The sequence below is a fragment of the Dermacentor albipictus genome, chromosome 7, assembly GCF_038994185.2.
Source record: "Dermacentor albipictus isolate Rhodes 1998 colony chromosome 7, USDA_Dalb.pri_finalv2, whole genome shotgun sequence".
NCBI classification, from domain to species: domain Eukaryota; kingdom Metazoa; phylum Arthropoda; class Arachnida; order Ixodida; family Ixodidae; genus Dermacentor; species Dermacentor albipictus.
Genome location: NC_091827.1, coordinates 59,552,478 through 59,565,650, shown reverse-complemented (window position 1 = coordinate 59,565,650; position 13,173 = coordinate 59,552,478). Strand labels below are relative to the sequence as shown.

At 43.5% G+C, this 13,173-nt stretch overlaps 1 long non-coding RNA gene across 2 annotated transcripts; it reads left to right on the top strand.

The window, feature by feature from the left end:
- The first annotated feature begins 7,583 nt into the window (after positions 1 to 7,583).
- Positions 7,584 to 11,696, top strand: LOC135912624 (uncharacterized). Of its 2 annotated transcripts, none has more exons than XR_010567733.1 (13): positions 7,584 to 7,722; positions 7,961 to 8,005; positions 8,169 to 8,197; positions 8,352 to 8,396; positions 8,573 to 8,617; positions 8,837 to 8,877; positions 9,618 to 9,648; positions 9,808 to 9,873; positions 10,031 to 10,074; positions 10,307 to 10,350; positions 10,791 to 10,821; positions 10,990 to 11,020; positions 11,574 to 11,696. It is a non-coding gene; the product is annotated as an uncharacterized lncRNA (long non-coding RNA). The 2 variants fall into 2 exon arrangements; XR_010567734.1 differs by having other exon boundaries at positions 9,800 to 9,873.
- Positions 11,697 to 13,173: the final 1,477 nt, after the last annotated feature.

The following is a 13,173-nucleotide window of genomic DNA, read 5'->3' as shown; positions in this document are numbered from 1 at the left end:
CCTTGTGTGGCTGATGTGAACGCTCGTTATCTGCTGTTATCAAGTTATCTTCTGTTGGATATCCTGATAACGCGACGTCCGTCGGATAATCATGTGGATAAACCTTCTAGGATGTATTTTTAACAATTCAAAATGCAAAGCCCTTTGATCATCCTCGCAACGTACAGCATATACTGAATTTCGCTTTGATTATGTACGGATGTCCAGCGGATATCGGTACACGTACCTTGTCAGACTCGGACGTTCCAATCTTATCCGGATATTCAACGGGCGTCGGTGGTTCATTCTGCGGCGACCAACCCTGCGCAACCTACCGAGCGTAGAGAATGATGCAACAGGCGCCGCGATCGGCACAGTGCGGTACCGCAATGACGTAATCACCTCAACGCGACACGCGCTGTTACGTAATGCCGACGCAATCGCTTCCGCCAGCCTTCTCCCTGGCGGCACGCGCTCAGTGACTCAATCATCCTTTCCTTACCTCTCGATGTTTTCGCCTTCGCAATTATCCCCGTCTCCCAGCTTTTTCGGATGGTAATTCACAAACCTATAGCGCCCTTGAACGATACGCATAATCCTATCGCATTAAAAGCTAGACGTCCTTAAACAATTTGACTGTAAGACAACGATCTAAGTTCGTGCGTAGACTCTTGTAGTAAATTAGAACGTGTACATTACATGCTATAGGTCTCCGTGCAGAAGGCCGAAAGGTGTTTGTGGTTTTTACTCATTCTTCCACGTTCTTGACCGTTTAATCTTTATTGATCTACGGTTCAGTGTCTTCATTGCGATGAGCGCATTTTTTTTTTATTCACTTCAGCCGTGATTATCCCCGACCATCGATCATCTTTGCCTTTACCGAATACAGACCGGTGCCGCAACCCTGGTCACACCGAACGTCTACATCCCGATTGCATGCAGTGCGACTGTGGCGTTTCTTGGAAGACGAGGTGCTCCCGGCCGCAGACAAGGACTGGCTCGACGCACCGATGGGGTCAGGCGGTGAGCAGGCAGCTGCGACCATTGGCGGGACCCTTGGCGTCGACGGCAGCCGGCCTGTCCAATCGGAGCCATCGTCGTCCATCGACGAAGAGCAGATATTTCCCGCGACGGCCGATGCGGACGAGGAAGTTCAGTAGAAGTCAACACGCCGATGTCGTCTGCTTCGATCTATGCGATATTGTAATGCCATCTTGCTGAACCCTGAGTCTGTTCGTGTGTCTTGCTTCGACGGTCTCCGTCAAGAGACAGTCCCGGCGACTGTGTGATCACCTTTCACTTAATGTACTTATTTGCAGCGTAATGTATGGAATGTTTTATTTTATCGTTAATATATTTTTTTTAATCACCCGGTGCATGTAGCGCGATTCTACTGTTTGAGGTAGATTACTCTCAGAGGCAGGCGCAATTTGCACGATAAATTATAATGAGTAGTTGAATAACCATCAAAGCCTCGCTAATTAAGTTATTAGCTAAAAACCTTATGGCACATATTGTCATCTACGAATTGTTCCCAGTGAGTTCTAAACTCGTACCGAACGAATTTTAGGTTGGCACAAGTTTTTAGATATGCGCTCCCAAAATGCATTGTTGCAGCACTCATCTCGAAATTGGTGCTAGCTTCAAAATTCTTTGCAAGTGGGTGTTGTTTGTGACATCATCGGCTTCAATTCGTCTATTACAATTTGTGCGCTAAGGTAATTAGGATATTCCTTAATTAGTCAATTTTACACTTTGATGTTCAATGTAAATGTTTGCCTTTTTGGGTAATCCAGTTCAATGAACAGATTTGTGCTTTATATGCTACAGGCGATTTTTGAAAATTCTACTAACGATATTAAATATCCTGCTTACTCTCAACATATGGAAGAAATACAGTGGCAATGTTATGGAGATTTTCTGTTCGCAATAAGCCTGAAAGTTCCAATTTGTGCAATGACACCACGGTGCACACGCAAGCTGTGTCAATGTGTGTGTGTGTGTGCGTGTGTGTGTGTGTGTGTGTGTGTGTGTGTGCGTGTGTGCGTGCGTGTGTGTGTGTGTGTGTGTGTGTGTGTGTGTGTTTGTGTGTGTGTGTGTGTGTGTGTGTGTGTGTGTGTGTGTGTGTGTGTGTGTGTGTGTGTGTGTGTGTGTGTGTGTGTGTGTGTGTGTGTGTGTGTGTGTGTGTGTGTGTGTGTGTGTGTGTGTGTGTGTGTGTGTGTGTGTGTGTGTGTGTGTGTGTGTGTGTGTGTGTGTGTGTGTGTGTGTGTGTGTGTGTGTGTGTGTGTGTGTGTGTGTGTGTGTGTGTGTGTGTGTGTGTGTGTGTGTGTGTGTGTGTGTGTGTGTGTGTGTGTGTGTGTGTGTGTGTGTGTGTGTGTGTGTGTGTGTGTGTGTGTGTGTGTGTGTGTGTGTGTGTGTGTGTGTGTGTGTGTGTGTGTGTGTGTGTGTGTGTGTGTGTGTGTGTGTGTGTGTGTGTGTGTGTGTGTGTGTGTGTGTGTGTGTGTGTGTGTGTGTGTGTGTGTGTGTGTGTGTGTGTGTGTGTGTGTCCAGTGAAGCCACATAGTAGCTTGTGCCATAATTTTCACTGTGGTGGTGCCAGCCAATTCTTTCCATCGATTACATTATTCTACTCTAATTGCAGCTAAACAGAAGCTACTAAAGGAATATTGAGCTGCATGGTAACCAGCGTTTCTGCAATAGTAAATTGGGTACATTTACTGCGAGAAGAGGTAATGTAGCCTCCTCGAGTCTAGTTAGTTGCGTATTAGTAAAGCAGGACCACATATTCAACTCTGCCAAAGCCAAAATGACCCGCATTCTGTGATTTCGGATGCCAGAATCCTCGCAAGGCGGCCAGTTTCTCAAGCACAACGCCACCACCATGTGAGTGGTGGCGCTGGCTAACACTCCCAGGGTTCTACTAGGACATATAAATACCCAAGAAAGTGGATGGGGAAACAGCGCCGCCGTAGCTCAATTGGTAGAGCATCGCACGCGAAATGCAAAGGTTGTGGGTTCGGTTCCCACCTGCGGCAAGTTGTTTTTCATCCACTTTAATTTCCATTAAGTTATCGTTTCTTTATTTAATTTATTAAGCACAAGTAACTGCCCCTATGTTGTCCTTGGTGTCAGTGTTTGTTGGCTTCTTATGAGATGACTATATATATATATATATATATATATATATATATATATATATATATATATATATATATATACGTGTGTGTGGCTAATCATGAGGAGCCAACAAACAGTGACACGAAGGACAGTGCGGGGCAAATTAATTGTAGTTCTTATTTGAATTCAATAATTTATTTTCGCCCTTTCCTCGCCTCTGCCTTACAAAGCCGATCGGATCCCGCGCGGCCTTTCATGGGTTTGGCAGCACCACAGCTATGGCGACAAACGCTAACCTACGACGCTTGTTTGTCGCGCAGGTAAACTACCACTATTCCTTACGCCTCAACGTACACTCTTAAGCAAAATTACACCTTTTTGACATACAACGATAATCGTCATCTGTCTTGTCCGCATTTCCTTTCTTTAACGCGGCGAGTCCGGTACTTTCCAGTAACGAACGGCATGTGCGTTATCAGCATGACATAGCATTCCCTAGAGCAAAGTAGCGGCTGCGGCGTTTTCAGGAAAGGAAATACAAGCAAGGCAGATGACGCAGCTGCGTCATCTGCCTGGTTGTACGCCCACTGCGCGCTGACGTGCGTCCTGCAGGTCTTTTATTAAAAGTTTTTTTTCCAATCCCCTCTTTACGAAAAATGCAACTATACCGACATGAATATTAAACTTGCAAAATTTGCCGGCTCGTTCTTCACCGATTTGTCAGAACGTTCCGTTGAAACGAACTGGCTCATTTTCAAAAATAGAACACATGAACTGATAAAAAGTTACATATCTACTATCACTATAACCGAAAAGCTCTCATCACCGTGGTTCAACACGGTACTAAAGCGACTCAACAATAAAAAGAAAAGGCTTTACCACGCTGCAAGGCATTCTGACCGAGTGCGCCTGGCATAAACTACACCGCTCAAAAAACGTACCTATCGCTTGCTAGTCAAACAAGACGCTCTTTTCTTTCGACTACTTTACCAAACATTCTGCCAACTAACTCTATACAATTCTGGAATATTATAAATCCAAAGCCTTCGCAATCACTCGCACTGTGTGACGAGCAAAATAAACCTGTTCCTTATCATGAAACCGCCGAAGTACTTAATCATGCATTTTCTTCCGCATTTACTAATGAACCCAAAGGTGAACTTCCTGAATTAACATATTAAAATTACCATACCATGCCCGCAAGCACCTTTAGTTCTGATGGCATCAGGGAATGTATTGATTCCTTGAAGGTGTCATCTTCACCTGGCATCGGCGGTATTAATTCCAAAGCCTTAAAGAATACTAAATATATGACTAGCGAGATCTCATGTCATACTTTTCAGCAGTCTTTGTCATCATGAAGAGTGCCGGATGACTGGAAAGTGGGTAAAGTTATGTCAGTCCCAAAACAAAGGTCCTTCATCATTATGTAGTATTTACCGCCCAATTTCTCTGAACAACGTCGCTTCGAAATTAATAGAAAATGTACTTTACTCTCACATTGCTGCATTCCTAACGTCTGTCAATTTCTTCCACCCTAACCAACGTCGTTTCCGCGAAGGTCTATCTAGTGATAGCCAATTAACTCTATCTATAAATGACAAGCTCTAACCTTCATCAAAATATCCCAGTTGATGCCCTCTTTTTAGATTTCGAAAAGGCGTTTGACAAAGTTCTGCATCAACGGCTTCTCCTAAAACTTTCTCGCTTACACCTTAATCCTCTTGTTTTAGACTGGATAAGTAATTTCTTAACTAACAGAGAACAGTTTGTGTATGCTATCAACCACTCCTCCTCTAAAATCCCCGTTCTTCCCGGAGTGCCCCAAGGCACGGTCCTTGGGCCCCTTCTCTTCCTTATACATATTAATAATTTACCCGCTAAACTTTATTCTAACATTCGCGTTTTTGCTGACGATTGTGTCATATATCGCCCAATCTTTAATAGTACCGACAATGGCACATTGCAAGATGATCTTGACAAAGTTATCACTAGGAGCAACTAGTGGCTAATGTCAATGAACACTACGAAGACTTTACTAGTACCTTTTCACCGGCGGAAGCATCACCATAATCCGAAGTTCTCTGCAACTCGGAAATACTGTTTGTGGAATCACGCAAGTACCCTGGCCTTATACTTTCAAGTAACCTTTCCTGGTCTTTTCATATTATACGAACATCACTAACGAAGCGAATCGCACGGTTGGCTATTTCCGCCGCAACTTGCACTTCGTACCCCAATCCTTAATAACACTAACTTATCTAACTTTCGTCAGACCTAAGATAGCATACGCATGCTCTCTTTGGGACCCACACCAAACAGCCCTTTCTAACACTCTAGAAGCAGTTCAAAATCGTGCAGCTCGTTTTATTGACTCTACCACACTAGTGTTCCTCAGATAAAATTAAAAGCAGGAATTTCCCATATAGATTTAAGGCGTCATGTTTCTTTTTTTTTTTTACAGACTGCGTCCTTACCACAAATTTTATCATTCTGCTCCTATGTACTTCAGCCATCATTACAGTGCACCGTCAATCTTGCCGACTACGTCACAAAAGAATCTGTGTACCCTCCGCCTGCCCGAACCACTGTGCACCGTAATTCCTTTTTTGTGAAGACTGTCCGGGACAGGAATGACCTCACCGCCGACCACTGCAATCCACATCACTTCAGGGCTGCCATATTGAATCCAAATTTCACTGAAGTGCTCACCCATCCCTAATGTAATACCCCACACCGGGCCCTTTGAGGAAATAAATAAATAAATAAATAAATAAATAAATAAATAAATAAATGGAAATGAAAGTGGGCGGGAAATCAACTGGACGCAGATGGGAAACCAACTCACGTATTCGCATTACGCGTGCGATGCTCACACCAATTGAGTTACGACCGCGCCATTTCCCCATCCACTTTCTGGTGAACTTACGTCTGTCTACAAGAACTTACCCGAGCGTGTTAGCCAGCGTCACCACTCATGGCCATGGCAGTGGATGTAGAGCATCCAGGTGTAACGTAGTACATGAACTTTCTCGGGGTGAAAGCAACTTCTCAGTAAACCCTCTCACATACTGCCTGAAGGCATTAAAGCTGTAGGATTCGAAAACCTAGCTGTGTAGTGAATGGGAAGAAAGGAAACCGAGGGGGGCCCGATGCTTACCAGTCAAATAAGAAGCCAACAGATACTGACACGAAGGACAGCTTAGGGGAAATTTATAAAACAGGGTGCGCCAGCTAACGTCAGCCTATGTAGCTCTTAAAAATAATATATTGAATGTACAAGGACGCAACCAATGGTAATCTGTCGGCAGTGACGTACCGCAACAGGAGGATTTTTTTCCTTGGTTGAACTATCAATAATTAGATTAGAATAATTAGCGAAAATTTTAATTACTGTATTGAGGGCCCGAATTTTGTGCTTGCGCAAGAGAAATCTTTGCAGCGAAACTTGTGCGGGGAGCGCTACGTGCTTGGCATTGTTATCAGGACCGCAATTATCATCAATTATGTGCTTTGGATGATTGTTTGTGCTTGTTCTTTAATGAAATGAATGCCGTGCTGTACGTTTTATGCGTGATATACCAAAGAATGTGTACATTTTTCGCTTCACGAGCTAGCTAGCGTTCACGCTAGCTCGTGAACACAAGCTAGCGTTCAAACAGCGCGCGCCCAAAACCAGAAGTGAGGTTGTTATTCACATTAGCCGCTTGTAGGGTGGCCGCCCTACCGCTTGTGGCCCAAGGAAGCTTACTACTTTTTGTGGTCCAACAGTCAAAACGGCCGCTGGGCTCTACGGTAGTGTCACCTTGGGTGTCCGCTTTGTCTTTGACGCATTTCGGGCTCTCAAAAACGTTTCTGACGCACTCTACAAGCAAAAACATAGCCTTTAAGATCCGCATTTAAAATACAGAAGATGCTTCTTTATGGGGCGTGGTTTTGTGTCCGAAACCGGACATCTATGACGTGTTTCTGACTTTCAAAAACACTTCCGCCGAACTCAACGAGCAAAAGCACAGCCTTTAAGATTTGCACTAAAAATTCCGAGGACGCCGCTCTGTGAGGCGTTGATTTGCGTATAAAGTAGTACACTCTAATATAATCTAAAGGTGTGTATAAAATTTGACATCTATGACATAATTTTGGCTCTTAAAAACGCTTCCACGCCATTCAACCAGCAAAAACATAGCCTTTAAGATTGGCGTTTACAATCTTGAGGACTATGCTACGTGATTTGTGCCCAGGACCTATAAAGTTTCTGCATAAATAAAAATAAGTAAATAAATAAACACATAAATAAATAAATAATGTAATATGATGTAAATTTATGCCAGAACTTGACGTTAATGAAGTGTATCTGGTTCTTAACTCGCTTCCGTCTCACATAACCAGAAAAAGCATAGCCTTTAAGATCCGCATTTAAACTCTAGAGGGCGCCACCCTATGAGGCGTGGATTTGCTTTGTTTCTTGTATCTTTACGCGTCAGTCCAGTCGCTATCCCAGCGATCCCAGTCGGTTTCTAGCGTGCTTTGCGGTTGGCCGTTGCCGCGTATGTCGTAGCAGCGCTCTTTGTGCGCCTTGAAGGGTGCTTCAAGTCAATCTGTTCTCATCTTTTGAACTATGAAGCGGTAAGAAATATATCGCTGCTTTTGAAATTATGTCCGCTTAATCACTCCCATATGGAGGTTTCTTTTTGGGGGTATATTGTCGCATTTAAGAGAAATTTTACTCGCTTAGTGATGATATTACACAGACCTGTTCCTAATTGTTTTGAAGGAATGTTATTACTGAATCTCTAGACCATGTAAATGTGTCTGTACGTACTACGTGGTGAGCTAGCGCTGATGTTGTTTTTAATCTTTTCAGTGTGTCTGTGGCTGTTGATCGTTCCGGTATCAAAAGACCACGTGTGTACGTATGCAGTCTGTCTTTGGAGTCGTTGCTAACCGCACGTGATGCTTGTTATCCCTGTCCTACTGAATAGTGAGGAACATACTTCACTGATGCCATGCTTTCCTTTTTCGTTTTTTTATAATTGTACAAAGTACCTTATAGTACCGTGGTTTTCTTGCAGGCACCGGTCAGCACCGCGGCCACGTGATGGTAAGCATTGGCGCACGCTGTAATCATTTGTGCATCTGATGACTTACCTAGCTCACTGAGTTCTCTGAAGATAAGAATTGCACTGACTGCACGTCTGATTTGTTCCTGTGCTGTTCATCTCGCTTACTTCTGACCACGAGCTTGTATGTTGCAGCACCAACTGAACCTGCCGGTGTGAGCTGAACACTCCGCTGTGGAGGTAAGTGCAAACCAATTTTGCATTGCTGTCAACCACAGTTGGACATTTTTTGTGCATCTGATGACTTACCTAGCTCACAGAGTTCTCTGACGAAAAGAATTGCTCTGACGGCACATCTGGCTTGTGCTTACGCTGTTCATTTCGGTCACTTCTAACTACGAGTTCGTATGTTGCAGCACCAGATGAACCTGCCGGCGTAAGCTGAATGCCCTGCTTTGGAGGTAGGTGTAAAACCGATTTCGCCTTGGTGTCAACTGCAATTCTATGGCATTTGTTGTGCAACACCTTCTAAAACATATTTGTGTAAAATAGTTTGTGCATCTGATGACTTACCTAGCTCACTGAGTTCTGTGACGACAAAAATTGCTCTGACTGCACATCTGGCTTGTGCCTGTGCTGTTGGTCTCGGTTACTTCTAACCACGAGTTTGTATGTTACAGCACTGTCCATGGCGGCGGCAGCTGAACGCTCTGCTGTGGAGGTAGGTGCGACACCGATTTCACATGGCTGTCAACTGCAATTCCTTCTTTTTTTTTTTGTGATCTAAGACCGGGCCGTGTAAGATAATGTCATTGTTATTCACAGAAGATACTCGTCTTAATGCATAAAGTTACATTTCTATTCCATTTGAACTATTTGTGCCCTATAACATGTTAACATGGAGCAACATACAGGCTCCATGCTTTTCTGCGTTATCTATCCATTGTGTGCGGTAAGCGACCTCTACTAACACGTGTAAGGATTGCACAAGTGTTCCTAGTTGAAAATCGATAGGAAATTAGCACACCTCAATTTGATAAAGCTCCTGCGCAAAAATATCACTTTAGGTTTTTTTTCCGCATTCCTCTTAAATCCTGCAATTTGATAGTAGTACCTATTTCAAGCATGAAAAAAGATACTGCTGGGTGATGTTAGCTGATCTGCAGCCCTGTGGTGCGTTAGTAGCATGTTATAATTGCAGTTCATACAGCACAAGAGTGTGCTGAGAAAAGGAACCTGTCCCACTGCAAATTGCCTGTCTGTAATGTTGTAAACCTGTTATGTGGTTATGTAAAGTAATGAATTGTAGTTGACAATTTTTTATTGCACCACTCTGATGAATTCTGTGACAAGCATATGTCTGAAATTATTTGCGGACACACAATTTGAACTGAATGCAGGTTGCATTCAACGAGTTGTACTTGGTAGACTGTGTGTACTCACTTTGTTCTGCGATTTCAGGGGCATCAATGTGCACTCCTGCATGCAGGAGGTGAGTATTGCAAGCACTTGCAGTCATTAATTTCTCGTGATGAACTTATAGTCTCGTTCGTATGAAAATACTGATTCAGTTAAATTTACTGATGCTTTGCTGACTTGGTACGATATTGGTTTTATGTGCCTTTTTTAGTAACTGCACTTAGTTTTTCAGGACGAGGAAGTAGAACCAAAGACTGAACATGAGTCCTGGTGGATGTGACATCCGTCTATCTCCAAGGTTTGTTGGTGTACCAGCTCAGTTATTTTGCTTGTTGTTGTGATGATTGATTGTTTCATATTTTGCATGGTGAAGTACATTGCCCTCTCTGACACACAAGTTTTCTCATGAGTTTGAAAAGTTCACTGCTATTGTTAAGCATTATCCATTATTCCAGGTTTCCTCGAACTGCCCGTCCAGTCTGATGCAATCGTTGAGAAGGTTGGTATGTTCTCCCTCAAGCCTTGTTATGTTAGTTTGGTGTTTGTCAGGATAATGTCAAACTTCCAGTTTCCAAGGTTTGTGTACCAGCTCGGTTACCTTGCTTGTTGTTGTGATGATTGATTGTTTCATACTTTCCATGGTGAAGTACATTGCCCTCTCTGATATGCGTGTTTTCTCGTGGGTTTGAAAAAAGTTCACTGCCATTGTTAAACATTATCCTTTATTCCAGGTTTCCTCGAACTGCCCGTGTAGCCTAATGGAATCGTTGAGAAGGTTGGTATGTTCTCCCTCAAGCCTCGTTACGTAGTTTGGTGTTTGTCAGGATAACGATTACTATTCCAGTCCGTTTTTATTCCGAATTGCCATTAGCCCTCCGTGGTATGTCAACATCTAGCTCCACCCAAACGGGCTGGACCCGAGCCATTTTGACCTATCGTAGAAGGCTAATAGTGTATTTGGCATAACAGATGGGAACAGTTTCACGTTATTCTGGCCTTCATCTGATGAAAAATGGAATTTGGCAACCCAATTCTTTACTGCTGGTGCTTATTTTAGCAGGTTTTCTACATTACCTTGGTAAATTTATTGTGATGAATCAAATATCGCCCCAGTCCTACTTTTCGTGCGGATTGATGTTTCTGATATTTTGCAGTGTTGGTTTTATCTGATAAGCAACTGTACTGCTGATGCTAATTGCTTCTTCATTCTTCTAGGGTTTCTGCAGTGCTTCGTCTACCTTAGTGGGTGAGTGGATCTTTGTTTTAATTTGCTTTTTTTTTTTGTGTGCTGATGAATTCAATATCGCCCCAGTCCTATTTTTTGTGCGGATTGATGTTTCTGATAGTTTGCAATGTTGGTTTTATGTGATAAGCAACTGTACTGCTGGTGCTAATTGCTTTTTCATTCTTGTAGGCTTTCTGCACTGCGTTGTCTACTCTAGTGGGTGAGCGGATCTTTGTTTCGATTTGACTTTCGTTTTGACGAATTGCATGTCGCTCCAGCCCTACTTCTCGTGCGGATCAATGACATTTGCGTGGCGATGGTTTTAAATAAAGCAACTACACTGCTGGTGCTATAAATGCTTTTTCTAGGCCTTCTGCAGTGCCTTAGCTGCTCCAATGAGCGAGTGGATCTGTCCTAATTTCCTTTTCCATATGCTGCTTAGTGTAAGCGGATTGGTTTTTGGTTACTTCTATACCAGAGGTCTCGGGCATTGTATAGTGTGGCCGCCTGTATGTAATCATACTGAAAATTGGGGCTGTGGTACCACCAGATCGAAATAAGTTCCACATAATTTTAGCTTATGATTTTCAATTTAAAACAACTTTTATTAGGCCACCACCCGGAAGAACTTCAGCTTGCTAAGCCAGTTCCACTGGGTCAGTCAGTGCTGTCACAAGCATGCCTGCTAGAATTAGAATTTTTATTGTTCCTTCCTTATCATTGTGCAGCTATAATCAATGTCCTATGTAACTGTCTATGTTTTGTACTTTCAGGTTGCTTGGCACTTCCCATGAAGAGTGCAAAAGTGGTTTTGGTCATCGTTCCTACAAGTACCATGGATGCCAGCCACTGCATCTTCACAAATGGCTTTTGATGAAATAAAAAGTTTTCGTTCAGACTGCTTCTTATTGCCACTCCTGCTACTGGTTAAAAACCGCCAGGCAGCCACTTAGCGCAATAGCCAAGCTGGGCGTGTTCTTTTAAAGTTATCCGTGCAGTGTATTTGCAGTGTATGCTGCTGCACCTCTAGGTCATAAGCACTGTCCCTACAGCTGAGTTTGCCATTAGTAGCATGTCCGGTGAAAAAGCGTGGCGGTAAATAATGTACTCGGATAGTCATTAAAACTACCTAATAGGGTTGTGAATATAAGGTGCAACAATTCATTGGATTTGTATTTGTATTTCACAATTAACTGCAGCATACTGTGCTGCACCACCGTCTCGGTGGAGTTTTCTGCATGCAAGGTCCCTAGATAAAGCTATCTGCAGACTTTGGTTGCACGCTGTGTTCGCCAGACATTTCGTTTTTGCCCACAAAGGCCCGTTGTGTGGATCGCACGTGTCCCCCCCTCAAGATCATTACTGAAGGCCTTAGTTGCCATTCTCTAAAATTTAAATAGTAGCTGCAGTTTATGCAGCGTAACACAACATGGCATTGGCGGTAATATGTAGCGTTCAGTTAGTAAGGGACTGATCAGCAGTGTTAAAAGGACGGAGAATAAGCTGAATGTGTTAAAAAAGTAACATGTGGCCAGGTACTAGATCCCACCCTTACCTGTCGTCTTTCATGAACGTGTACAATAAAAAGATGATGCACGTAGTATAAAGTAAAGTGGCATTATGGGAGAGTTCATTGACGATTTGCTGCGAGAGAATGCTGCGAAACCGACGAAACTGGTGTTGCTGTTTACATTTCAATGCGTACCGCCATGCCCTCGTTGACGGTTCCCAGTGGTTATCAAATGTCTGGAACGTCTAGTAGGACGGCCAGAACTTGTAACAAAGCTGTGTATAATGGTGATGTATCACTGTGCTCTCGTGCTAGGAAAACTAAGCTTAATTTTAGAGCGACACATCCCGAAGGACTCTGCTCGGCTCTTGCATGCTAGATGGTTAGGCGCCCGCGTTAGAATGCAATGAACACGCGACTTTAGATGCAATTTTCATTGCTCCCCTCCTCGGGTAGCACGTACAGTTCAAGCATCACATTTCTCGAATGCAAATGTGGGCTTTCGTCGACATTTTCGACAAACGCTGTCCAATAACTTCGGCTTAGAAATTGTTTACAAGATAACTGCAGTGCCAGACAAACAAGGACAGGCAAGGGGATGCACACAAGTACAATGAAGAGTTGTTTTCCGGCGCATATTTGGCGATGGAAAGAATGTTTTTGTTCTTGCATTATTTAAGTGGCCTTTTGCGATTATTTCGTGTAAAAGTGCGGCTCAGTGGGAATGTGACACTTACGCTCGCCTCGGTCACTGGGGTTGCGGGACTGGCTATGTGGCATCATGGCATGGGTACCAACCGCCCTTCAACGAATCTCGCGCTGACTTTGGGAACTGTATATGCGTCTGTGCTGTTCTTCAACAA